The sequence below is a fragment of the Dasypus novemcinctus genome, chromosome 6, assembly GCF_030445035.2.
Source record: "Dasypus novemcinctus isolate mDasNov1 chromosome 6, mDasNov1.1.hap2, whole genome shotgun sequence".
Lineage (NCBI taxonomy): Eukaryota > Metazoa > Chordata > Mammalia > Cingulata > Dasypodidae > Dasypus > Dasypus novemcinctus.
The window spans coordinates 28,941,958-28,958,972 of NC_080678.1; the positions used below are offsets into that span (position 1 = coordinate 28,941,958).

The 17,015-nt window shown below is 38.8% G+C and overlaps 1 non-coding gene across 1 annotated transcript; it reads right to left on the bottom strand.

The window, feature by feature from the left end:
• Positions 1 to 15,402: 15,402 nt before the first annotated feature.
• On the bottom strand, positions 15,403 to 15,566 carry LOC111759103 (U1 spliceosomal RNA). The gene has a single exon (XR_002793189.2). It is a non-coding gene; the product is annotated as a U1 spliceosomal RNA (small nuclear RNA).
• Positions 15,567 to 17,015: the final 1,449 nt, after the last annotated feature.

Consider the following 17,015-nt stretch of genomic DNA (forward strand, 5'->3'; position numbering starts at 1 on the left):
GACTATCCCATTATACTCAATATAATATGTTAACATCAACCCTATCCATTTCTCAAAGCTTACAATCCACCTTATTAAACATTCTGAATACATTCAGCATACCCACCCCCAAACCACATTCTCTCTCCTGGTAACCTATACTCTAGACTCTAGAGTATAGAGTTTAACTCCATTAGCTTATGCATCGTATTTAGTTCATATTAGTGAGACCATACAGTATTTGCCCTTTTGTGCCTGGCTTATTTCACTCAACAGAATGTCCTTAAGGTTCATCCATGTAGGACAGAAGTTTTGTTGGTAAATGTTTGATTCTTTACTGCATACTGAATGGACACAGAGTATGCCCAGTGGCAGTCCACAGTAAAACCTTTCTAAGTCTCAGTGTACTGTCCTTAATACTGGAAATATAAAAAGGATGAAAATTTATTCCTGCAACAAATGTTTCAAGCAGTCTATTTGAACATTTTATGAACAGTCTCAAAGTTGCTTCTGAAAGTGGGTAAAATATAAATAACTTTCCATATGTTATATTTGTGATTGTGGTATCATATTTACTGAAAACCCTGTGAGTACATTGATGAATCCTATTCACCTCTCCTTTTTCAAAAGGCCCTTCATTAGAATGTATTATTAAATATGTATTGTTCAGATGGCACACACATACATGAAAAAGAGTTATATGAAAATTAAATAAAACAATCAAGTATCCCAACTATTTATTGAATTGGATTTTTAAGAGATATATAAATTGAATGCCTGGTCTATTTCCTTATATGCTTCTAGGCATACATTAAAAATCAAACATAAGCCTAAAAAAGATCTTAGAATCTGTATAAAGAATTATTCAAACATATGGCAATGTAAAATAAATGTTGTGGGAGGGTTCAGGAATGCAGAACTGCTCTTTCTTCAGTATGCTGGAGTTAGATAACTTACTCTTTGGGAAGTGAGCACTTACCCCCTGCCAAATGGCTAACGAGATACAGGGTGGGGTAGATGTGAGTGGTAGACAATCACATATCAAAGAAGTCAGTGTCTGGTCAGTAAAAGGCACTTGCTTTAAATTCAGTCATGTTCATAAAACAGCTTAAATGAACTGACACATTTTGAAAAGGATCTGCTTCTGACATGAAAAACCATGACATCTCTCTGGACATGAGAAAGCCATTCCTACCTTGTCTCATTCTGTCACTTAAAATTGATTTATTGCTTTCTGATTCCTCCCTTGGAGTTCCTGGGGGTTTTGACATTTTTCGAGTTGTTCTTTTAGAATTACTTTTTAATATATTTTTATTTTTAAGGAAACTTTAGATTGCATAAATGTTACATCAAAAATAGAGGGGATTCCCGTATACCCAGCCCCCTCCCCCTTCCACACTTTCCCCCATTAACAAAATAGTTCATTAGTGTGGTACATTTGTTACAATTGATTAACACATATTGAAGCATTGCTACCAACCATGGACTATAGTTTACATTATACTTTACACGTTGCAGTGCACAATTTTATAGGTTTTAACAAAATGTATAATGGCCTGTATCCATCATTGCAATGTCATGCAGGACAACTCCAATTTCCCCAAAATGCCCTATGTTGCACCTTAGAATTACTTTTTAAAGTAGTGAATAAAGGTTCTTTAACAGAGCATCTGTGGGGTAGGTTTCTTTACTGAATAATAGGCAACGTAAACCATCTCACCACCCGTCATCTCTCTCTATAAAACTTCACTGTAGCCTCCATTGCTCATTAATGCTTTGACGGTATCTTGTTTTATATCTGAATAGACATTGACACAGGCAAGCAGTGGCTCCAATGCAGATTTTATGGTCAGCATAAAGTATAATGCAGTGAGTGGTAGATAATGAAACATTGAGAAGTAGGGGAAAAGAAAAATAAATCTTACTTGTGATAATCTTAATTCATTTTGTTTTATAGCGAATATTTCCTATTTTGTAGGCTGGAGAAAAACTAAAACAACAGAAATCTAAGGACTTGCATCCTTGGCTAAGGCTAGACTATATCAGGATCTGACACACATCTCTTGGCTCCAAGTCCAGTGTACTATATATGGGCCAGACTAAGTTGATTCTACCTCCTTCCTCTGTCTGCCTCACCCGTAGTTCCTTTCTTTTGTATTATCTGTGTAGTGCAGCAGTGCCCCAAAATGTGTTCACCGAGTGCGATGAGTGTGCTGCAATGATGAAGGAGGTTGCTGGTGTGGGAGGAGTGGGGTGTGGGGGGGGTGAGGGGTATACAGGAACCTCTTATATTTTTTTAATGTAACTATTTTTGGTGATGCATATATCTTAAAAAAATACAATTTGCAAAAATGATGTGGTGGGGGGTGGAGAGTGGGTTATATGGGAACTTCTTATGTTTTTCTTTTAATGTAACATTCCTTGTGATCTATTAACTTTAATTAAAAAAATGAAAAAAAAATAAAAAATACTACTTCATTTATTTAAAAAAAAAAGTGTCTGACCACTGACATCTACTGCTCTCTAAAGGTAATGTGTGTACAGCTCTGTGAACCTGAGCTTCCAGATTGCAAAACACAGGTGAAGAGCTATTACAGCATCTCACTGTGCTGACCTCAATGTTTCATTACCCTGTAGTCCCCAGGACTGGAGACATTGGTTTTTTTCATGAGCAGGTAATTGATGTGGAAACCTTTAGCATTTATGATATTTTCTAATTAATGCTACTTAGTTTAAACTTTACAGAAAAACAAAACAAAATAAAACCTGGTCACATTTCCCTCATTTTTCATATTGCCAACCTGAGCCAATTATTACTTTGCTTTGCACATTGCAGCCAGAGCCAATATAGATCATTCATCAATATTTCTGGACACAAAAAAGTGGGGAGATATTGTGTCTAATCTGTTCTGGAGTCATCTCTTTTTTGGTAGCTTGCAGGTGACTCCTTCCTACTGTCACCTGCCAATAGAATGACAATCATTCATGCCTGTGAGAAATGTCATGCAAGTTATAGGTGCTGGCTGTGCAGGACCTCCAACGGCCACAAATGGAGATGGTAATCAGGTATACCAGGTATGCAGGGTCAAAAACGCCAGAAGTCAAACTTGTAGGGGTAAATGAACTGGGTGATGCTTTTTGACAAATTGCAATTTTTAGATATTCATTTTCTAAATCTGTATCAAAGTTTTAAAATCTACAATTATTATATATTTGCACAGTTGTGTCAAAATCTACATCCACAGACATCATTCTCTCTAGATTGAATTATGAGAACTTTGCATTTATCAAATGTCTAAAACTCAGGTTCACTATGAGCAGATTCAAGCAGAGATTCTTGTGTAAGTGATGTAGTGAGGGAGGGCTCTAAGTGAAATCAGTAAAAGATTTGGAAAGCAAGAAAGTGAAGAGAAAGGAGCTGGGAAATTTGTTTCAGAAGTCTAGCTTCAGTGTGATGTAATGGGGGAGTTCTGAAGTGTAAATTGCACCTCAGAGTTTGTCCTGCCCAGAGGCAAATTGGCTGAGCTATGATACTCTCTCATTAGTCAGTCATTGCCTCCTAGTAAGGATGATGAAGTGGTTCCTCTGGAAAATTCATCCTTCAATAATATGGGGCAGATATAGTGGAGCCTTGGAAAGTGCTCTTGAAAGACCATACTCCCCAGGAATCTTCCTTTCTACAAATAAAAGTCAACATTTCCTTCTTCTTGCTCATCATTCAGAATCTTCTGCAGAATCATTTGCATTAATGCTTGTAGTAAATATGAGAGGTTTTTTTTGGTTATTATTGTTTGCATGTTTTGATTTGGTTTGGATGCGTGCATAAAGTTGAGGAATAGAGCCATGAAATCAGAAAGATTTGCATTTAATCTGAGACACACAGTTTATGACTGGTCAGGTAACCTTAAGAAATTTACTTACCTTTTCTAGGATTCAGTTTTCTCAACTGTAAAATCAAGATAGTAAGACCTACGGTAGAGATTTTGTGAGAATTATAATGAGGTACTGTGTACAAAGTGCTTGACCCTAGTCTATTTTGGCTATATGGAGTAAGCACCTTTCTGTTTTTGTATCCCTGCTGTTTTCTCTTTTACTTGTCTTGCCTGATAGCATTGCATATGGGACTCCTATTCATGAGAATACATTTTATGGGAGGAAATGAAGGACATCAACTCGTGACTTTCCAATTTCTAATTGATATTCATATTAGCCATGTCCAAATTTTCCATTTAACTAGAGCAATTCATTCTTCTCTAAGCCTTTGGGATTTTATTCCATGTCTGCCTAGAATGTTAGGACCATAAGAGTATGTGGAATTGGCTTATTTAATGTTGTCTTTCATTTCATAGAGAAGAAATTGTGACTTCAGAACTTGAGATGACTTGTTTATGGTCATCCGACTAGGTAGTACTATAACAAAGATTTGAATCTATTCCAATTCATCATCCACTTTATAATCCTATGTAATAGCTGAAATGAAAGCAGCCATGATTTTTCCCCTTGATTTCCTTCCTACCAACATTTTAATTAAAAATTTGAGAAAAACATCTGATTTTTCTTTGTCACTTGGTCACAGATTATGCAGCACAGGTCAGATTATGTATGTATATCTGATAACAGCAAGAACTGAACAATCCCATGGGACCCAACATCATTAAAAAGCAATACTCAAGTACAGAGACAATGACTTGTGAAGGAGGATGGTCCATTGAAGGACTCTTGATATTGATGACTATGTTAATGAGCTTTTGCTCTTGAAATTGGAACTTAGCCTAGTGACATAGGATGTCTAAGGGTTAGCTATGGGGAGTGTCCTTGTTGCTCAAATGTGGCCTATCTCTAAACCAAACTCAGCATATAAAAGTGGTAACTTCTCCCTGGCACCAAGGGATTGCTACCAAGTACCAACAAAGAATGCATCTGGGGGGGGGGGGGGCGGGAAAGACCTTGACCAAAAGGGGAAAAAGCTAAAGAAAATGAATTTGTCTGGCTAAGAGACTTCAAAGTGAGTCAAGAGGCCATTCCAGAGGTAGTGTTTCTGCACATCTCAACAGAATCTCATTGACAGCCAAAGTAGATACTACCCAAATAGCAAAGCTCCTCAGGGATTTGGAGACATCCAGACACTATAGTCAGGGCTGATAGCTCGGGAATTTGGGCCCTTGTCAGTGGGCCCTAATCTGGTATTTATGCTCCCTGGTGTGACTGGGTTACACTCAGCAGTGGTTTCCCTATGCATTAGTCTTCTGTCTTTATATGTGAATCTATAATTAGTACTAGAGTTGGTAGGTGCACATCAAGAGACTTAAATCTTTGGGCTGTCCATGTGCCATCTGAGCCCTGAATCTCAACAGAGTTGTAGCACCTATACTCCTGTTCAGTGGGCTCACCCAGGACAACTAACAGGGAGGAGATGATGGACAAACAACCTACTAAGGAACCAAGAGTGCCTACAACTGCAAGGAAGAGAGTCGCATCCATTGGATGTTTGGGATTGAAGTCCCCCTCAATTAATGGTGGAGTGGGCATCACCATCCCAGAGTCCTTAGGACTGGGGAAATGAACTATGGTCTAAAACAAACTTACTAGTATTCTGCTATTGATTTATTGCTAATCTATCAATGGAAGAAATACCACTGTTGTGGAGGCAGTGACCCGCGGATGTTCTGGGGTTAGTGAGAGGGAAAAATAGGTGTAATATGGGCATTTTTGGGACTTGGGAATCATCCTGAATGACATTAAAATGACAGATATAGGCCATAGTTCATAATCTACAGAGTCGAATGGGAGACAGTATAAAATACAATGTAAACTATAACCCATGCTTAGTGGCAATGCTCCAAAATGTGTTTATCAATTGCAGTGAATCTACCACACTGATGAAAGATGTTGCTAATGTGGGAAAATGTGAGAGGTGTGGTGAGTGAGACATATGGGAATCTCCTATATATTCTCTGTAACATTTACATAATTGAAGTATCTTTTTATAAAATAAAAAAACTGAAAAAAAAAAGCAGTCATCTTTGAAGAGGCCACTGAGTTTCCTGTAAGAAAATGTAAGAACTTTCCTAAGTCACCCACATAAACCCACATCCAGGAACACCTAGAAGGTAGCTACAACCTGACTCAAAAACAAGGCCAATCAACTAACAAAGCTAGGCCACTTATATTGCCTTTATTCAGTGTGGGTTCAAACAGAGGAAAGAAAATTCCACTATTGTGGTTGAGTCTGAGAGACACGCTGTGGTTTCTTTGATGTTCCACCAGAGGGCGTATGCAATAAGCAGCCAGGCCTGGAAATTTACAGTTGTTCAGTTGGGAGTTCAGAATTAATACCAAATGATATTGGGAGAGATTGGTAGGATGGGCCTGGTGATTTCTACATTTGTGACTCGGATGCAGAGCAAGACTGTTTTCAAAATAAGATATCTACAGCAATCATGTTTTGTACCGTGCACTGAGATGGCCAAGAGGGTGGCAGAGGATGGGCCACGGGTTCCTTGATCTAATTGCTGTGACAAGGCAGCTCCACACTAAAGACATTGACTGTCAGATGCACCAAAACCTCAGTGCTGTGTGAGTGCAACAGGCAGTGAGACCTGGGAGTAGGGTAAAGGAGCTCTTTAGATGGAGATGAGGCCCTACCTGAGGTCTTTCCCCTTCTCGATTAACTCTGCTTGGGCCCTTGGATTTTAATTTTAGCAGAGCAGTTTGAACCATTATAGTATTATCCATTGCTGGTCTCTTCAAGTTCCTGCTCAGGACTTTTAGAGGAGCTGCAAACCTGAGCTCCTGCTACCTCCTATGTCTCCAAGGTGGGCCCAGGCTGTGCAGGAAGCTCTGCAGCAGCTCAGCCTTCCACATGAGGGTGATTATCACAGTCCTGCTTATTAGCTTCCTCTCAGGGCCTTAACACCGCCCACTCACATTTGTCCAAATCTTTGTGACCCCTTTCCCTAACAGTTCCTCTGGAATGGTCTCCTTTCTCCCTTAATTGTTTACTTTCTCATGTGTTTACAGTGCTGTCTGCAAAAACTGGACTTTCTGTTTACTGGTTCTCTTTATCTTGTCTATGAAAGCCATAGCTTCAAAATGTTTGATGGTTTTTGCCCCAGTTTAGTAATACCAGGGAATCCCTTCACTGTTCTACTTTACATTTAACTTGAATTTAAATATCACAGTTAGCGATCTATTATGTTAGAAGAAAAGATACACTAAAAGACTTAATTTTCTCAAGGCATGTGCTACAATGGTTATCCTTAAGTATTGTAAGCATTATTTAACATTGTGCCAACTGCTATGAAAAACAAAGGTGTGTTCTCTTCTCAGTTTTGTTCTCAGGATTAACAATTTATAGCAGAAAAATAATCTATTCCAGGAAGTCAAAGAAAGCATAATAGGAAAATGGACAAAATGCCCAGGAGATGGGAATTAGGGACTTGTGTCCAATAATGTGTTTAATTTGTCCAGGTACTTGAGAGACTTTTGGAGCATTGTTTACATTTGAAAAGGCTTCCCTTACTTGGTTTAGGCAGTAGGTGTTAATTGTTCTAATCATTTTGAGCAACCATCTACACACAGCTCTCTGGATTCTGGTGGCCATTCCCATGGGGGTCACATCTGGCTATTAAAGGTCCTGTTTCTGCCTCTGGGCTGTAATGCACACAGTCATCTAATCAACAGACAGGAGTGCAGGTTCCATGTGCCGAGGCACTAGCAGCCACTGGGGATGCAGTGGAGAGCAGAACAGATAAGGTCCTTGTCCCGTGGTGCTTTCAGACCAGGAGTGTTCATGCCTACATGTGTATGTGTACATTTGTGACTGCATGGCCAATGGCGCATGCTCTGGAGACAAAGACCTATAAGAGCTCACAGTACAGACCTGACCAAGCCTGGGAATGGAGGCTGTCAGAGGATGTTTCCTTGAAGATGGGATAATTCAGCAATGGTAGAAGAGCAAGCTGAGGTTAATTAGGGAAGAGAATTAGGGAAAGGGGAAGGGACAAGGGGTGGGCAATACGAGGCAAGGGAACTACAGTGCTCCGAAGCCCCTCAGGCTTGGAGGGATGTGCCATATTTTAGAAAGTTGATAAAGGCCAGTGTGCATGGAAAGCAGAGAAGACTGGCCAGAGATGAGGCTAGAGAGACAAACAAGGGCCAGATCATTAGGCAGGGGCTGGTGATCATTTTCAGGATTTTGAATTTTATTTGCAGTCATTGATGGAGTGGAGGTAGAGGGGTAACAGGAGATTGATGGGGTTAGAGATTTTTGTGGGATCTGGAAGCTATGGTATTAAATGTATATAAAGGAATAAGGTATAATTCTGCTTAAAGCATACCCATTCTGGCTAATATAGTAGAAAGAAATAGCAATATGAAGGGCAGTGATATTTTGGAAGTCTTTTTACAATGGATCCCTGAGATATTCTTTCATCTTTATGGTGTCCTTCTGGAAACTCTGCTTTGGATGACCCTAGCAGATAGTGTAGGAAAGATTGTGCTTCTGTTTTGATTCTAGAGATTTTAGAGCCCCTTCATGAGCTACTGCCCTATCCCATTGTTAACTTCCTGCTCAGTTCACCCCTTTGGGAACCCAAAGTTCCCAAATAGACATGGTGGTGTGAACTGGGGAGATGGGGCTGGTGGCATCTGTGGAAACACAACAGCTGTGTTACAACTTGGGGGAGAGTGAAACTTCCTCCCTCGCTCCCACTCTGCATCTCTCCTCAGGACTGGTGTTCAGGCTTTTCTTGTGCAAGTTAACATGCATAGCAAGAATGGATTTTTAAATGGATTATAATACCAATTTGACATTAACAACCAGAGAATTGAGCAAATTCTTGGGGATTATTGAAATCAATACCATGAAGCACAGAGAGAGGCCAGCATTAGGAAGGGAATTTGCTGTTGATTCTGAACTGCCAGTACCTATTCAGATTAATTCTGAGACATGCTACTTCTCCCCCTAATTTAGGACTTTCTTTCAGTGTGTTTGGCACTGCCTGTCTCCTCTCCCTTCTCCTACCAGCTGACAGCCCTATCCCATCCCACCTCGTCTATCCCTAATGACTTCCAGCATTCTTTTTCCCTTTCTTTTTCTCTTTCTTTTCTTTTCTCTTTCTTTCCTTCTATTGATTTATTTATGGAGGTGAAATATTGAATAAAGGAAATGTATCAAGTCAAGAAGAACTTTGTAAGAGTAAGCTCCTTTATATGGTAGAATGAATTCCCAGGAGAAATAATAAGAGGTCAATCACTTGTGTTATTTAAAACTCAACTGGACAAAGTCACCAAAGATGTGCTGCCAGGAAGGTCTCACACTCGGCCATCCTGGAATGAAGAAAATGATCATAAAAGGATTTTCTATCTCTCTCTCCTCAGCTCAGTTTTTCTTTTGGCTGAATTCTCAACTCCTGCTGAAATCAGCTATATTCATAGCAAGATTCGCTCCTTTTCTGTGGCTAAATTCATCAGAAACAAACAGAAGAAAGATAATGCACATTCGGGAACCCTTCTTTCAGAAGAAGCTGGTTGTCATGGTGAAAAATTGAACCTGATATTGAGAGATCTTGGTTTTTATTCTATGTCTGCTCCCAGTTCTGTGAATAGGAGTGTAAATCTTTCTAATTCTTCATGACAAAATTTCCCCAATTTATGCATCACTTCCTGAAGTATCTGAATATAATTTTTATCCATGATGAGTGAGGCATTAAACTTTCTCCCTACAAAAGCCCCTGTTTGCCTAATATCAGTGTATGGCAAATTCATTGAGATTCATTTATTATTATTATTATTATTAATATATCAGTCTTGCAGAGCATTGCAGAAATCTTTTATCACAAAATATGTGAAATAAATTTTACTACAGTGGGAAAGATCAGTGTCCTTACCACCAAGCTGTCCATTGAACCTCCCCAAACTTTGATTAAAACCCACTGTGAATCCAGAAGCCAAGAGAACCTTGTACATGGAATGCATACTTTTTGAACCTCTTTCACTAGTATCCTCTTATTTGCTCTTTCATTTGTATATTATAATGGCCATTTACAGAAGGACTTGTAAGTTTAAGGCGGTGGGGGGATTATTTGCTGAGTTGACAGAGACCTAACCCATGAAAGAGCTGGAGCAAAATCCCAGGTCTGTTTCCAAAGCCCTGTAGTCTTCTCTTTCTACCACCCTGCCTTTCTCAGGGCTTTTTGGAGCTTCAGATTAGGAACATGCAGATAATGAGCTCTATGTTCTGAATACCACCGATACTCTAAAAATGCCTAGCCACAAAACCACACACAATGTTTTAGTCGGTGCCAAAAGTTGCTCATCTACATGTGATCTTTCATTTACAGGGAAGCAAGGACAAATACCTGTGGGTTGAATGTTTTAATCCATCACCTGATCACTTGAGAATTCGATCCCTTCTTCTTGCTCTCTTTGCAGCACTGTGTTCTTCTAGCCTTCTTACCCAGCCCATCCTCCCCACCAAGCTAAGGCTTTGAGAAAGCAGCTTGCTTGAGTAGCAACAACTAATAACTGATTAGGTTTAATGGGAAGGTCAAGCAACCTGTCCTTTCACTTTATTGTAGGAAGGAGATTACTTTCTTCTGGGGATAACTGGATCTCTTGGCTAATTCCAAAGAACCATCCTGACCATAAGGGTAAGATAAGTAAAGTGATGAACATAAAATCAATTTTCTGAGTATTGTGAATATAGCACAGGAGAAAAGCATGCCTCAATAAAGAATTTAATTTACCCAATTGCCTTTCAGAGACAACATGTGCCATTTCTCATGTTGACTTGACAGGGTGATTCTCTCTTTGTCACCTGTCGATGTTATTTGTGTGTAGCCTCTGTGTCCTCGAATTAAGGTATGACATCTCCTCAGCCACATATTTTTTTTTTTTTTTTTTTTTTAAAGATTTATTTATTTATTTATTTTCCCCCCCTCCCCTGGTTGTCTGTTCTTGGTGTCTATTTGCTGCGTCTTGTTTCTTTGTCCGCTTCTGTTGTCGTCAGACGGCTCAGCGGCACGGGAAGTGTGGGCGGCGCCATTCCTGGGCAGGCTGCTCTTTCTTTTCACGCTGGGCGGCTCTCCTTACGGGGCGCACTCCTTGCGCGTGGGGCTCCCTTACGCGGGGGACACCCTTGCGTGGCACGGCACTCCTTGCGCGCATCAGCGCTGCACATGGCCAGCTCCACACGGGTCAAGGAGGCCCGGGGTTTGAACCGCGGACCTCCCATATGGTAGACGGACGCCCTAACCACTGGGCCAAAGTCCGTTTCCCCTCAGCCACATATTGGTTCCTGCCTTGTAGGCTCCCTCTTTCTATGTTGCAGACCCCTGTTATAAAGCTGCAGTTCAGAAAGAAAAAACAAAGAAAAATAAATGATATTTCTTCCATTGTTTGTCTTCTGGTCTGCTTACTCTCATTGTACCCTGGAAAAGGGCTGATTTTCTAGAAATCAGTTTCTTCTACATCCAGACTGGCCTATATGGAAACACAAATGCCAGTACATGGTGTCTGGAGTGAACTAGGAAATAGTGTTTGCTATGGGCACACCTAGGCTGGACCTATTGTAGTTGTGGTACTGGTCATAGTTGAATGAAAATAATAATAACATAAAGAACAATGATAATAATAATTCCACTTTTTATTGCATAATACATTATCTCACTTAAAACTCATTTCATGCTCATCGAGAGGTACTAATATTTTTTCCATTTTTCCAATGAGAAAACTGAGTCTTGGGTTTCATTGATTTAAGGGTAATGACCTGCTTGGCTGTTCACAATGTACTTCATGACCAGATGGATCAGAAAGCAGTGAGGGGAAGCTGACTTGGCCAGTGGATAGGGTGTCCATCTACCACATGGGGGGTCCGCGGTTCAAACCCCGGGCCTCCTTGACCTGTGTGGAGCTGGCCCATGTGCACTGCTGATGTGTGCAAGGAGTGCTGTGCCACGCAGGGGTGTCCCCCGCGTAGGGGAGCCACACACACAAGGAGTGCGCCCTGTAAGGAGAGCCGCCCAGTGTGAAAGAAAGTGCAGCCTGCCCAGGAATGGTGCTGCACACACGGAGAGTTGACACAGCAAGATGATGCAACAAAAAGAAACACAGATTCCTGTGCTGCTGACAACAACAGAAGTGGACAAAAAGAAGAACATGTAAAAGAAGAACACACAGCAAATGGACACAGAGAACAGACAACTGGGGCGGTGGTGGGGGGGGGAGGGGAGAGAAATAAAAAAATTAAAAAATAAATTAAATAAATGTTAAAAAAAAAGCGGTGAGTATTGTTGGCCCAAAGCCATTGGTATTTTTGTATACCAGTTCCCCACTTCCTCCACACTCCAATCTCTAGCTGCCTTGTTGCTGACTCTTATATGCTGGGAAATCCAGAAACACAACCCAGTGTTGTTTGTCTTCTTCTGATTTATCAAATTGCTTTCATTGTCTGTAGGTTTGGTATCTTGCTGATTCGGAGGAGAGTAGAATAACAGCAGAAGGATAGGGCTTAAATTAGGTAACCTTGACCTCTGGTCTTCCAGCTTGCTGTGTAACTTTGGGCAAGACATTACAATACCTGGATAGTATTTTCTTCATCTTAAGCACAAGGGATTGGATTAGAAGATCACTAAGATTCTCATGTGCTACAGATTTTCTAATATCATAGGCTTTGGTCATTTATTTTTTTAAACAAAAGGTCTGCTAAGAAGAATTTGGTGTCATATAATCTCAGACTTCTCTTAATCACGTGAAAGTTAACTTGATTAGTCTTGTTGAAACATTCCATGAATTGAGTTGCGTAATGCCAACAATTCTTAGGCTTCATGACTGGAGGAAAATTGCTGAACACCCTGAGCCTCAATTTCCTTAGCTTTACATGTGGCTACTAATAATATCTCCTTCATTGGGTAGTTATGAGCACTTGTGTAACTCACATGACAGAGTGCTTGGCACAGAGCAGAACCATTAGTTTCTTTTTCCTTCCTAACCACATCTCTTTTTATCTTTGAAGAGTGCTAGGGAACAGGACAGTGAGAGAATGGAATCCTGGGTGGGTAGTGGACTGGGTGAGAGTGTAAACTACAATGCAAACCACTATCCATGTGGTGCAGCAGTGCTCCAAAATGTATTCACCAAATGCAATGAATGTGCCATGATGATGAAAGAGGTTGTTGATGTGGGAGGAGTGGGATAAGGGGAGTGTGGGCTATATGGGGGCCTCATATTTTTTGAATGTAACATTTAAAAAAAAAAGAAACACTAGAGGGGAGCTTTGGGGAAATCAGGCCACGATGAGTTTCAAGTCTAAGATATTACATATTCACATGGCTGTGCAGGAATATATCTGGCATGTGAGACTAGCTGCTGGGGCATTGATAGGGTGACAAAGAATCATCATTAGGTATCCCACCTTTGGGACTTTTAACAGGCTCTTCAGAACTGGTGGCAAAACAAGTTTTCTGAGACCCTATCCTTTTTTAAGACTGTTCTTGTTTTTTTGTTTTTCTTGATATTTTATATTGCTCTGATATGCATTACTTCCTGGAGTGAGGTTCCTGTAGCTGGAGATAGATTTTTATTTTAGAGAACATGTCATGCAGCTATGAAATGAATAGAATTCCAACAGAATATGGTAACAATGTAGATCCTGGGGTTCATAGGCAGGAAATCCACAGGAGAGGGCAAAGTCATAGGGGAAAGATTATATTCTGTATTCTAATGTCGTATAAAGGGACTATAACTTCTTAAGAGAAAGGAAGGCATGGCTGTCCAAATGTCCTCTGTGTTTAGGCTCCAGACCCTCCAGGCTATCTGGATATTCAACTCTCTGGCCTAGAAGCTTACAGGGGATCTTACTTGTACCTTTAAAGAGGCAGAACAGTGCTTCGAATTGGGGAGGAGAGTTAACACTTTTTAGCTTATAGTATTGGACAGTTAAAATTTTTGCTATCTAGCTTTCATTTACCCTTCTGAAAAAATAAGGAGGGAGGCATCCTTCCTTACTCTCGGCTCCTGTATTGTAGGTGGAATAGATCTAATTCTCAACTCCAAGGGTTATTGAATAGTTAAGTGATTGATTTTCAATCCTATATGTGTATTGGGATCAATTGACGGGTTTTTAAAGGGTAGTAATGCTCGAATAGTGCCTCCATTTACTATCCCCTAATGGTCTAGCATGGGCCCCTTTCTCTTTTTTCCCCCAAGTTCCAAGGGATTCTCATATGTAGCCTGGATGGGCAACCACTGTCGGCTTCATCAGAACATATTCTCTCTTTAGTTTAGAATCAGGAATTCAGTTTAGTCAATGAAATTAGATTTCCAGATCTAATCCTGTGTGGAAAAAACACCTTTCTCATTCTGGATGGAGGTAAAATTAAAATGATAAAATGTTTGGAGATTCCGTGACCTTGAGGAGTATGAAAATAAAGTCATCATGTGGAGGACAGAGGAGAGAGAGAGAAGAAAGAGAGAAGAGAGAGAGTCGGTCCTGGTAACAATGTTTAACTGCAGTGGAACTTGTTCTGAAAAACTAGCCACAGGCAGATTCAGACAAAAAAATCTAGTTTTGGGCTGATATTCATAGCAACACAAATCAATCAGAGACTTACAGATATTTAAGGCTAAAAAGAAGCCCTAAATTTTATACTCAACATACTTACTTCATGGATGAAACAACTAAGATGAATGGTGGTTTGGAAAAAGGCCTGCTGGTTAGTGACAAATTATATATCAAGCCCAAATTTCTTGTCTCAAAGCTAAGAGCTTTTCCCACTACTCCATACTGTTTCACTATTACTTTAAGAATTTGTTGGAAAATAATTTTTTGAGAGTGAACCATGTACTTAAGTTCTATGGATTCTTTCCTATACAGGAAAAAACAAACATTAATCAGCTATCCAACCATCCATCCCGTCACTGAAACAATATTTGCTAAGGACCTTTTAAAAAGTATAAAAACAGTTTTATATTTTAATTAATTAGAAGAGATTTTAAGTTTTATCAAACTCTTAAAATTTCACTCAAAAATTTTTGAATGATCAATGGAAATTTTTATACAATAAAACTATTTTTGCTTTTTATAATTTTCATTACATTTTTTAAAAAAGTTTGAAATAATTGTTGATTCACATGCAGTTTTAAAAAATACTACCAAGAGCTCCCTAGTACCCTTTACAGGTCTCCCCAGTGGTAACATTTGGTAAAATCATACTCTAATATCCAGGATATTGCCCTTGATACAGTCAAAGTGTAGTACATTTCCATTAATAAAAGGATTTTTCATGTTGCCCTTTTATACCTACACCCGCTACCTTTCTCCACTCACATCCTTTACCAACCACTGTCTACTTTCTATTTCTATAATTTGGTCATTTCAAGAAAGTTATATGAATAGAATCACAAAGTATGTAATTTTTTTAAAAGGGGAGAGTATGAACACAGTCCCCCACTACCATAGATTATGCAGTTGAGTTTCCTCTATTTGGAGAAATCACAGGGGTCAGCATATTCAGATGCAAATGATAAGCTGTGCCTTGGGAAAACTACTTTCGTGATCATGGTATCTTCCCCTGTCAGGTAAGTATGTAATTTTTTTTTAACTAGGCATCATTCTCTGAGTAGTTGTTGTATATTAGCAGGTCGTTCGTTTTATTGCTGAATAGTGGGTTTTCAATAATATGGATATACCACAGTTTGTTTTACCATGTTCCCATTGAAGGACATCCTTTTCCATTTCTTAGCTATTATAAATGTATAGGTCTTTATGTGAATATAAGTTTTGATTTCTTTGAGATAAATGCCCATAAGTGCAAAAATATAAGTTCATGTTTAGCATTTTAAGAAACTGTCAAACTGTTTATCTGAGTGGCTGCACCATTTTAAATTCCTTTCAGAAATGTGTAAGTGATCCAATTTCTCCAGCACCTCACTATTTTTTATTTTAGCCATTCTGCTAAGTGTATATTAATCACCTCACTGTAATTTTAATTTTTATTTCCTTAATGACTAATCGTGTTGAACATCTTTTCATGTGTTTATTTGCTATCTATATATCTTCTCCAGTGAAATGTCCGTTCACATCTTTTGCTCATTGTCTAATTGGTTTGTTTCCTGTTGCATTGTGAGAATTATTTATATATTATAGATACTAGTTCTGTCAGAGGTGCTTTGTAAATTTTTTTTCTCCCAGTCTGAAATTTGTCTTTTTGTTGACTGACAGGAACTTTGTAAGGTGAAAATTTTAAATTTTGATGTGTTCCAATTTATCCATTTTTCTTTTTATAGATTGTGCTTCTGGTCAAGTCTAAGAACTCTTTTCCTAGAACCAGAGCCTTGAGATTTTCTCTATTTGTAAAAAGCTTTATAGTTTTAATTTATATTTAAGTTAAAATCCATTTTGAGTTAATTTTTGCATTAGGTGTAATACTTAGATCAAAGTTTTTTTTGCCTGTTCCAGCTAACTCTTTGGAGAGGCAATCACTTCTCCATTAAATGTTTTCATCTTTGTAAAAAATTAATTGACTCTTTTTTGGGATTCTGTTTCTGGGTTCTTTGCTATATTCCATGATCAATAAGTTTTTTGTTCCAAATGTACTACACAGTATTGATTAATGTAGCTATATGATATCTTGAAATTAGTTACACTTATTTCCCTAATTTTACTCTCTTTTTTCAAGAGCTGTTTTAGCTTGTAGTTTCTTTCATTTCCATATAAATTTTGGAATAATCTTGTATTTGTCTACAAAAAATTTTGCTGGGCTATTGATAGGAACGACAATAAATCTATAAATTGGGAAAAAATTAACATCTTTGCTATGGTCATACAGTCCATGAACATGATATATCTCTTAATTTACTTACATTTTCTTTTATTTCTTTAATCAGGATTTTTCTCTACATGTTACATTAGACTTACGTCTAATTATTTAATATGTTGTGCAATTGTACATGACATTGGATTTTTTTTTCAAGTGTTCATTGCTGATATATAGAAATACAATTAATTATTATATGCTTATTTTGTACCATGGGAC